This window comes from Triticum aestivum, chromosome 5D, assembly GCF_018294505.1.
Source record: "Triticum aestivum cultivar Chinese Spring chromosome 5D, IWGSC CS RefSeq v2.1, whole genome shotgun sequence".
In the NCBI taxonomy this organism is placed as follows: Eukaryota; Viridiplantae; Streptophyta; class Magnoliopsida; order Poales; family Poaceae; genus Triticum; species Triticum aestivum.
The window spans coordinates 336,642,187-336,653,822 of record NC_057808.1 but is presented as its reverse complement, the minus strand read 5'-3'; positions in this window follow the sequence as shown (position 1 = coordinate 336,653,822).

Genomic DNA, 11,636 nt, shown 5'->3' with positions numbered 1-11,636 from the left:
GTGGTGAGGCTGACGTCGTCGGAAATTGACAGGATGTGCGGGTGGGTAGAGGAATGGCCTGGCGGCCACGGGAGGAGGGAGCAGGCAGTCCCGCCGGCGCTGGTTTGGGTGGCTGGAGCAGGAAGATGAGAGATTGAAGAAACACGATGGCCGTTGGATGGACATCCAACAGTCACTGCTCTGTGTTGACTAAGTTGACAAAGCCTTGCGTATGCATCAATTTTTTTAGGACAGCTTCATCGTCAACCTAGTAGGCCTAGAAGTCAGCCTCCAAATCTGTGGAAAACAGCATACAGCCCATTTGCTAATTCGAAGCCCATATTCTTTTTATTAGCATTACAGATCATATTTTGGGCACTACTAAAAAATTCAACGAAATTTTGCATATTTCAGTGGGGTCCGAACTCTTTTAATCATGAAATTTCGAGTCACATTAAAAATAATTTTTAAAAAATTATATCAAAATAAAATTCAAAAAAATTATCCGCCAAAAAATGAATGCAATTTAAAATCTTGACAAGCAAGATGCCTGTGCGTTGCACGGAACATCAAGATGCATTTGTATGAGTAGTTTATCTTGTGGGAGAAAAGGATGAACAAGGGAAGGCCTTATATGCAAATGTGGAGAGGAGTGCGGGCAAAATTGTCATAGTTTCCTTCCTATCCGTTAGATATAGATCGGACGGCCTATATTGCAGGATGGCAAGCACACCATCATCACCAACTCTGCTTTTTATAAGAGTAGAAAAATCCAAAAAAATGGTATTGGAATGTAATTACCGGTTTGCTTTGGTTTAAAGATTTATAGCCCATTTTTTACTACTTACATCCCTCCTCGTCTTGAAAGATTTGCAGCCCAGCAGGGCTGAGAAAACCAAGTAGGCCTCGGTTGGGTATTCTCCAAAAAAAAAGAACTAGGCTAGCCATTTTCAGAAATAAAAAAGATATCAAATGGGCTCGTCATGTGCTTAAATAAAAGCATAAGCGTGGGCAAGACGGGCCACAGGCCCCGCAAAGAGCACAGTTGAGCTCCGTCTCTAAAACTAAAAGACAACTAGCCGAGCTACTGTGTCCCTCATGTTATCCGCTCGTTGTGTTATTTTCTCATTTATTGACTACGTTGATAATTGTGTGGGACCTAGTTGTCAAACAATTAGGAGGGAGTGTCTTTTTGGCTTGTAATAACGAGGCACATGCTTGTGTAGTGCAATGACCCTGGTGGGTCCCTACTGTCAGCTTCTCCACGTACAATCATCTCCTGATTCCTCTCGGTTGTTGACCATGTTGATAATGCCAGGCGGCGGCGGGCACAGCAAGCGAACCAAGGCGGAGAATGATGGCGAGGCCTCGGATGGGATCGAACAGGAGCCATGGAAGATGCGGTAGTGTAGTGGTAGGCGGAGGGGAGTACGAGGGCAACAACATGTAACTCAAACTTACAAACGGTACAAAAAGCCCACGGATTAATTGTTCATCAAATTTAGACAAAACCCAGATTGAACATGGCAATAACATCTAACTCAACCACTAGTTTTCGCAGTCACAAACAAATGGATCGGTCTGATCCATAAAATCAACATCATGTGCAAAACAATTTATTGGAGGATGACTACAAGTTGTTGTAAATAGAAGCCGAGCACATTCAGAAGCCCATTTGTCCACCTGAAACTTCTTTGTTTGCTGTTCAACATGTTCGTCCGTGAGAAATCTCTTGTTGAAAAACTTAGGCCTCATGGACAATACTAACCTCGCATTCAACAGGAAGAATGTGACAAAGCTTCTGTTTTCCTGGTTGGATGCATATCCTTCTATCGTTATTGTCCTCAAACGAATGTCATGAGAACTGAGAAAATCCTGGTGCTTATTACGCCACCGATTGGTTATATGTTTTTCTCCATGTGTTAGTGCCTAAGTAGACATGAAGATTGAAAACCGTTAAGGTCTAAGAAAAGAGTATGTCGAAAGAGCGACAACTGAACGGTTAATTCTAGTAGAATATATACGGGCTTTCAATGTGCATGAAATCATCACCTTTATATATAAATTCTCCAGACATTGAAAGCATCGCAGCAAGCCAATAATTATGTTCAGATCATAACTAAACATTCCGATATATAACATCTTGACAAAATCCAGCAGCATTGATGGGCTATCCATGGACGAACTCTTCATTGAGCATATAACATAATATTAGTACCCAAGGTGTACTCCAAGATGATATAAAACTTATCCGCACAAATGAAAAATGTAGCTTATGATTACAAATGTGTAGATGATAATATACGGTACCTGAAAAAGTGAGGAGCCAAACACCAACTTGTTGTGATCATTAAACGGATCACGAATTACACCCAAGGTTTCCAGTTTGGGCGCAAAGACGACAGTTATTTGCGAAGGTTTATAACAATAATGAAGGAGCAACCTTTGAAGTGGAGGGGCATCTTTGATGATGAGCTGATGTCCTTCAAAACAAATTCCAATGCTTTTAAGGTGAGGCGACTTTATTTTCAGACAACTGATAGGGATTTCTATACCCAATACAATCAGGAAGCACTCCAGGGCAGGGCAACTGGAGTGGATGATGCTGTGCAGTGAGGCCTCTGATAGATAAACCACCACAAGCGAAAGTTTTTTTAGCAGTGGGAGTCAAAGCACTGGGCAAAGGTGGCTGTGTGGAGATAGGAGGAAAACGATGAGAAGGACAACAGTGGTGTGGGCACAATTTCTTGGTGTTCGGTTCGTGGTATGAAACTTTCGTGGTAATGGTAGAACTCAAACTACTGGAGTATTTCGAATTCAGGGATGTCAGCCAAGTGTCCACCGTGCAGGGTATGGACAGCAGGTAGCGTGTCGGGATGCAGAGGCATTGAACGGGGTCCTGCTGGTGAGGGGAGATGATGTCTCTGAAGAGATCAAATTCAGAAATGACAGATATCTGACGACAGTCGAGATTGAGGGGTGTGGTGTGCCATAGAGGGCGCCACTGAGTTGAGAGGACTTATGTGCGACAGCAATCCATGGTGGGGAGAAGAAAGATGATCTCCCCAAGGATGTCGTCTAGGAGATCGCTGATGCAGTCCACGAGAGATTCTACGGGTTCCTCAGATCCAGGTGGGGGGGCTCGCCGCTTCTCCCCGCGCTGCCGGGTATGGGATCTACAATCGGCGGGAGCCTCATCTTCTTGGCGCTGGGGCCAGCCGACTCCATTCTCCTTGCGGGCATCGTGTCGATCTCATGGGTTTGAGCAGAGTAGCTAGAGACGAGCCTAGTGGAAGTGCGAGTGGGGAAGAAGGAGGGCTGGGGTTTTCTGTAGGAGTGGAAGAAGAGGAGCAGGCGTTTTCTGTAAGAGTGAGGAAGAACGTGAGCGGGGGTTTTCTGTACGAGTGAGGAAGGTGGGGAGCGGGGGGAATTGGGGGCGACGAAAGCGCCAGCGAGCTGCAGTATAAGTGGAAGCGAGGAGGAAGGAGGGTTTTTCTGGGATCGCCCCCTCTTCAAGAAATATGGACTTCTCCTCGCAAAAAACAAAAACAAATGGGCTTTAAGATGGATAGGCTTTTGTATCGGTCCAGTCGGCTGCCCGTGTTTCGTACTGGAGGGCCTTAATTTTGGGGAACATAGTAATTTCAAAAAAATTCCTACGCACACGCAAGATCATGGTGATGCATAGCAACGAGAGGGGAGAGTGTTGTCTACGTACCCTCGTAGACCGTAAGCGGAAGCGTTTATCAACGCGGTTGATGTAGTCATACGTCTTCACGATCCGACCGATCCAAGTGCCGAAAGCACGACACCTCCGAGTTCTGCACACGTTCAGCTCGATGACGTCCCCGCCTTCTCTATCCAGCAAGAGGGGCGAAGTAGTAGATGAGTTCCGGCAGCACGACGGCGTGGTGATGGTGTTTGTGAAGAACAATCTCCGCAGGGCTTCGCCTAAGCACTACGAAAACTATGACGGAGGATAAACTAGAGGGGACGGGGTTACCGGCACACGGCTTGGTGTTTCTTGATCTGTCTTGGGTGCTAGCCCTACCCCTCTATTTATATGTTGAGCCATGGGGTCGAAACTTGGAGTAAAAGCCTCCACAAAGTCGGTTTCACCCGAAAGGCAAGAGTCCTTCTCGGACTCCAGGGCCAGACGCCAGGGTTCCCGGCGTCGGACCAAGACACCAGGGACCCTGGCGTCTGGCCCCTGGACTCCGCAAAACTTCCTTTTGCGCTTTCCAGAAACCTCGTGGGCTTTCCCCTTTGGCCCAGATAAAGTGTTCTCGTGCCCAAACATTTCAGGAAACATCCGGAACCCCTTCTGATGGATTCCGGAACCTTTCCGGAGATCAAACACTACTATCCACATATCAATCTTTACTTCTGGACCATTCCGGAGTTCCTCGTCATATCTGTGATCTCATCCAAAACTCCGAACAACATTCGGTCACCAACATACATAACTCATAGTACTATATCATCAACGAACGTTAAGCGTGCAGACCCTACGGGTTCGAGAACTATGTAGACATGACCGAGACACCTCTCTTGTCAATAACCAATAGAGGGACCTAGATGCCCATATTGGCTCCTACATATTCTACGAAGATCTTTATCGGTCAGACCGCATAACAACATACGTTGTTCCCTTTGTCATCGGTATGTTACTTGCCCGAGATTCGATCATAGGTATCTCAATACCTAGTTCAATCTCGTTACTGGCAAGTCTCTTTACTCGTTCCGTAATACATCATCCCGCAACTAACTCATTAGTTGCAATGCTTGCAAGGCTTATAGTGATGTGCATTACTGAGTGGGCACAGAGATACCACTCCGATAATCGGAGTGACAAATCCTAATCTCGAAATACGCCAACCCAACAAGTACCTTCGAAGACACCTGTAGAGCACCTTTATAATCACCCAGTTAAGTTGTGACGTTTGATAGCACACAAAGTGTTCCTCCGATAAACGGGAGTTGCATAATCTCATAGTCATAGGAACATGTATAAGTCATGAAGAAAGCAATAGCAACATACTAAATGATCAAGTGCTAAGCTAACGAAATGGGTCAAGTCAATCACATCATTCTCCTAATGATGTGATCCCGTTAATCAAATGACAACTCTTTGTCTATGGCTAGGAAACATAACCATCCTTGATCAACGAGCTTGTCAAGTAGAGGCATACTAGTGACACTCTGTTTGTCTACGTATTCACACATGTATCATGTTTCCGGTTAATACAATTCTAGCATGAATAATAAGCATTTATCATGATATAAGGAAATAAATAATAACTTTATTATTGCCTCTAGGGCATATTTCCTTCAGTCTCCCACTTGCAGTAGATTCAAAAATCTAGATCACATCGCCATGTGATTTAACATCAATAGTTCACATCACCATGTGATTAACACCCATAGTTCACATCGTCATGTGACCAGCACCCAAAGGGTTTACTAGAGTCAATAATCTAGTTCACATCGCTATGTGATTAACACCCAAAGAGTACTAAGGTGTGATCATGTTTTGCTTGTGAGAGAAGTTTAGTCAACGGGTCTGCCATATTCAGATCCGTATGTATTTTGCAAATTTCTATGTCTACAATGCTCTACACGGAGCTACTTTAGCTAATTGCTCCCACTTTCAATATGTATCCAGATGAAGACTTAGAGTCATCTGGATCAGTGCCAAAACTTGTATCGACATAACCCTTTTACGGCGAACCTTTTGTCACCTCCATAATCGAGAAACATATCCTTATTCCACTAAGGATAATTTTGACCGCTGTCCAGTGATCTACTCCTAGATCACTATTGTATTCCCTTGCCAAAATCAGTGTAGGGTATACAATAGATCTGGTACATAGCATGGCACACTTTATAGAACCTATGGCTGAGGCATAGGGAATGACTTTCATTCTCTTTCTATCTTCTGCCGTGGTCGGGCTTTGAATCTTACTCAATTTCGCACCTTGTAACATAGGAAAGAACTCTTTCTTAAACTGTTCCATTTTGAACTACTTCAAAATCTTGTCAAGGTATGTACTCATTGAAAATACTTATCAAGCGTTTTGATCTATCTCTATAGATCTTGATGCCTAATATGTAAGCAGCTTCACCGAGGTCTTTCTTTGAAAAACTCCTTTCAAACACTCCTTTATGCTTTGCAGAATAATTCTACATTATTTCCGATCAACAATATGTCATTCACATATACTTATCAGAAATGTTGTAGTGCTCCCACTCACTTTCTTGTAAATACAGGCTTCATCGCAAGTCTGTATAAAACTATATGCTTTGATCAACTCATCAAAGCATATATTCCAACTCCGAGATGCTTGCACCAGTCCATAGATGGATCGCTGGAGCTTGCACATTTTGTTAACACCTTTAGGATCGACAAAACCTTCTGGTTGCATCATATACAACTCTTCTTTAATAAATCCATTAAGGAATGCAGTTTTGTTTATCCATTTGCCAAATTTCATAAAATGCGGCAATTGCTAACATGATTCGGACAGACTTAAGCATAGATACGAGTGAGAAACTCTCATCGTAGTCAACACCTTGAACTTGTCGAAAACCTTTTGCGACAATTCTAGCTTTATAGATAGTAACACTACTATCAGCGTCCGTCTTCCTCTTGAAGATCCATTTATTCTCAATGGCTTGCCGATCATCGGGCAAGTCAACCAAAGTCCACACTTTGTTCTCATACATGGATCCCATCTCAGATTTCATGGCCTCAAGCAATTTTGCGGAATCTAGGCTCACCATCGCTTCTTCATAGTTCGTAGTTTCGTCATGGTCAAGTAACATAACCTCCATAACAGGATTACCGTACCACTCTGGTGCGGATCTCACTCTGGTTGACCTACGAGGTTCGGTAGTAGCTTGATCTGAAGTTACATGATCATCATCATTAGCTTACTCACTAATTGGTGTAGGAGTCACAGGAACAGATTTCTGTGATGAACTACTTTCCAATAAGGGAGAAGGTACAGTTACCTCATCAAGTTCTACTTTCCTCCCACTCACTTCTTTCACGAGAAACTCCTTCTCTAGAAAGGATCTATTCTTGGCAACGAATTTGCCTTCGGATCTGTGATAGAAGGTGTACCCAACAATTTCGTTTGGCTATCCTATGAAGATGCACTTCTTCGATTTGGGTCCGAGTTTATCAGTTTGAAACTTTTTCACATAAGCATCGCCGCCCCAGACTTTAAGAAACGACAGCTTAGGTTTCTTGCTAAACCACAATTCATACGGTGTCGTCTCAACGGATTCAGGTGGTGCCCTTTTTTAACGTGAATGCAGTTGTCTCTAATGCATAACCCCAATACTATAGTGGTAAATCGGTAAGAAACATCATAGATTGCACTATATCCAATAAAGTACGGTTATGACGTTCGGACACACCATTATGTTGTGGTGTTCCAGGTGGCACGAATTTGTGAAACTATTCCACATTGTTTTAATTTGAAGACCAAACTCGTAACTCAAATATTTGTCTCCGCGCTCAGATCGTAGAAACCTTATTTTATTGTCACGATGATTTTCCATTTCACTCTGAAATTCTTTGAACTTTTCAAATGTTTCAGACTTATGTTTCATCAAGTAGATATACCCATATCTGCTCAAATCATCTGTGAAAGTCAAGAAATAACGATACCTGCCGCGAGCCTCAACACTCATCGGATCACATACATCAGTATGTATTATTTCCAATAAGTCTGTTGCTCTCTCCATTGTTCCGAAGAATGGAGTCTTAGTCATCTTGCCCATAAGGCATGGTTGGCAAGCATCAATTGATTCCAAAAGCCCATCAGCATGGAGTTTCTTCATGCGCTTTACACCAATATGACTTAAACGGCAGTGCCACAAATAAGTTGCACTATCATAATTAACTTTGCATCTTTTGGTTTCAATATTATGAATATGTGTATCACTATGATCGAGATCCAACGAACCATTTTCATGGGGTGTGTAACCATATAAGGTTTTATTCGTGTAAACAGAACAACAATTATTCTCTATCTTAAATGAATAACCATTTTGCAATAAACATGATCAAATCATATTCATGCTGAACGCAAACACCAAATAACACTTATTTAGGTTCAACACTAATCCCGAAAGTATAGGGAGTGTGCGATGATGATCATATCAATCTTGGAACCACTTCCAACACACATCGTCACTTCACTCTTAACTAGTCTCTGTTCATTCTGCAACTCCCGTTTCGAGTTAGTAATCTTAGCAACAAACTAGTATCAAATACTGAGGGGTTGCTATAAACACTATTAAAGTACACATCAATAACATGTATATCAAATATACCTTTGTTCACTTTGCCATCCTTCTTATCCGCCAAATACTTGGGGCAGTTCTGCTTCCAGTGACCAGTTCCTTTGCAGTAGAAGCACTCAGTCTCAGGCTTAGGTCCAGACTTGGGCTTGTTCACTTGAGCAGCAACTCGCTTGCCGTTCTTCTTGAACTTCCCCTTCTTCCCTTTGCCCTTTTCTTGAAACTAGTGGTCTTGTCAACCATCAACACTTGATGTTTTTCTTGATTTCTACCTTCATCGATTTCAGCATCACGAAGAGCTTGGGAATCATTTCTATTATCCCTTGCATATTATAGTTCATCACAAAGTTCTAGTAACTTGGTGATAGTGACTAGAGAACTCTGTCAATCACTATCTTATCTGGAAGATTAACTCCCACTTGATTCAAGTGATTGTAGTACTCAGACATTCTGAGCATATGCTCACTAGCTGAGCAATTCTCCTCCATCTTGTACGCAAAGTACTGTCAAAGGTGTCATACCTCTCGACACGGGCATGAGTATGAAATACCAATTTCAACTCTTAAAACATCTTATATGCTCTGTGGCATTCAAAACATTTTTGAAGTCCCGGTTCTAAACCGTAAAGCATGGTGCACTAAACTATCAAGTAGACATCATACTGAGCTTTTGTCAAACGTTCATAACGTCTGCATCTGCTCCTGCAATAGGTCTGTCACCTAGCGGTGCATCAAGGACATTATACTTCTGTGCAGCAATGAGGAATATCCTCAGATCACGGATCCAATCCATATCATTGCTACTAACATCTTTCAACTTAGTTTTCTCTAGGATCATATCAAAAATAAAACAGGGGAGCTAAACGCGAGCAATTGATCTACAACATAGATATGCAAGTACTACCAGGACTAAGTTCATGATAAATTAAAGTTCAATTAATCATATTACTTAAGAACTCCCACTTAGATAGACATCCCTCTAATCATCTAAGTGATCACGTGATCCAAATCAACTAAACCATAATCGATCATCACGTGAAATGGAGTAGCTTTCAATGGTGAACATCACTATGTTGATCATATCTACTATATTATTCACGCTCGACCTTTCAGTCTCAGTGTTCCGAGGCCATATCTGCATATGCTAGGCTCGTCAAGTTTAACCTGAGTATTCTGCGTGTGCAAAACTGGCTTGCACCCGTTGTAGATGGATGTAGAGCTTATCACACCCGATCATCACGTGGTGTCTGGGCACGACGAACTTTGGCAACGGTGCATACTCAGGGAGAACACTTTTATCTTGAAATTTAGTGAGAGATCATCTTATAATGCTACCGTCAATCAAAGCAAGATAAGATGCATAAAAGATAAACATCACATGCAATCAATATAAGTGATATGATATGGCCATCATCATCTTGTGCTTGTGATCTCCATCTCCGAAGCACCGTCATGATCACCATCGTCACAGGCGCGACACCTTGATCTCCATCGTAGCATCGTTGTCATCTCGCCAATCTTATGCTTCTATGACTATCGCTACCGCTTAGTGATAAAGTAAAGCATTACAGGGTGATTGCATTGCATACAATAAAGCGACAACCATATGGCTCCTGCCAGTTGCCGATAACTCGGTTACAAAAAATGATCATCTCACACAATAAAATTTAGCATCATGCCTTGACCATATCACATCACAACATGCCCTGCAAAAACAAGTTAGACGTCCTCTACTTTGTTGTTGCAAGTTTTACGTGGCTGCTATAGGCTTAGCAAGAACCGTTCTTACCTACGCATCAAAACCAGAATGATAGTTTGTCAAGTTGGTGCTGTTTTAACCTTCGCAAGGACCGGGCGTAGCCACACTCGGTTCAACTAAAGTTGGAGAAACTGACACCCACCAGCCACCTGTGTGCAAAGCACGTCGGTAGAACCAGTCTCGCGTAAGCATACGCGTAATGTCGGTCCAGGCCGCTTCATCCAACAATACCGCCGAACCAAAGTATGACATGCTGGTAAGCAGTATGACTTATATCGCCCACAACTCACTTGTGTTCTACTCGTGCATATGACATCTACGCATAAAACCAGGCTCGGATGCCACTGTTGGGGAACGTAGTAATTCCAAAAAAATTCCTACACACACGCAAGATCATGGTGATGCATAGCAACGAGAGGGGAGAGTGTTGTCTACGTACCCTCGTAGACCGTAAGCGGAAGCGTTTATCAACGCGGTTGATGTAGTCGTACGTCTTCATGATCCGACCGATCCAAGTGCCGAAAGCACGGCACCTCCAAGTTCTGCACACGTTCAGCTCGATGACGTCCCCGCCTTCTCGATCTAGCAAGAGGGGCGAAGTAGTAGATGAGTTCCGGAAGCACGACGGCGTTGTGACGGTGTTGGTGAAGAACAATCTCCAGGGCTTCGCCCAAGCACTACGAAAACTATGAAGGAGGATAAACTAGAGGGGACGGGGTTGCCGGCACACGGCTTGGTGTTTCTTGATCTGTCTTGGGTGCTAGCCCTACCCCTCTATTTATATGTTGAGCCTTGGGGTCGAAACTTGGAGTAAAAGCCTCCACAAAGTCGGTTTCACCCGAAAGGCAAGAGTCCTTCTCGGACTCCAGGGCCAGACGCCAGGGTTCCCGGCGTCTGGACCCAGACGCCAGGGACCCTGATGTCTGGCCCCTGGACTCCGCAAAACTTCCTTTTGCGCTTTCCAAAAACCTCGTGGGCTTTCCCCTTTGGCCCAGATAAAGTGTTCTCGTGCCCAAACATTTCGGGAAACATCCGGAACCCCTTCCGATGGATTCCGGAATCTTTCCGGAGATCAAACACTACTATCCACATATCAATCTTTACTTCCGGGCCATTCCGCAGTTCCTCGTCATATCCGTGATCTCATCCGAAACTCCGAACAACATTCGGTCACCAACATACATAACTCATAGTACTATATCGTCAACGAACATTAAGCGTGCGGACCCTACGGGTTCGAGAACTATGTAGACATGACCGAGACACCTCTCTTGTCAATAACCAATAGCGGGACCTGGATGCCCATATTGGCTCCTACATATTCTATGAAGATCTTTATCGGTCAGACCGCATAACAACATACGTTGTTCCCTTTGTCATCGGTATGTTACTTGCCCGAGATTCGATCGTAGGTATCTCAATACCTAGTACAATCTTATTACCGACAAGTCTCATTACTCGTTTCGTAATACATCATCCCGCAACTAACTCATTAGTTGCAATGCTTGCAAGGCTTATAGTGATGTGCATTAACGAGTGGACCCAGAGAGACCTCTCCGACAATCGGAGTGACAAATCCTAATCTC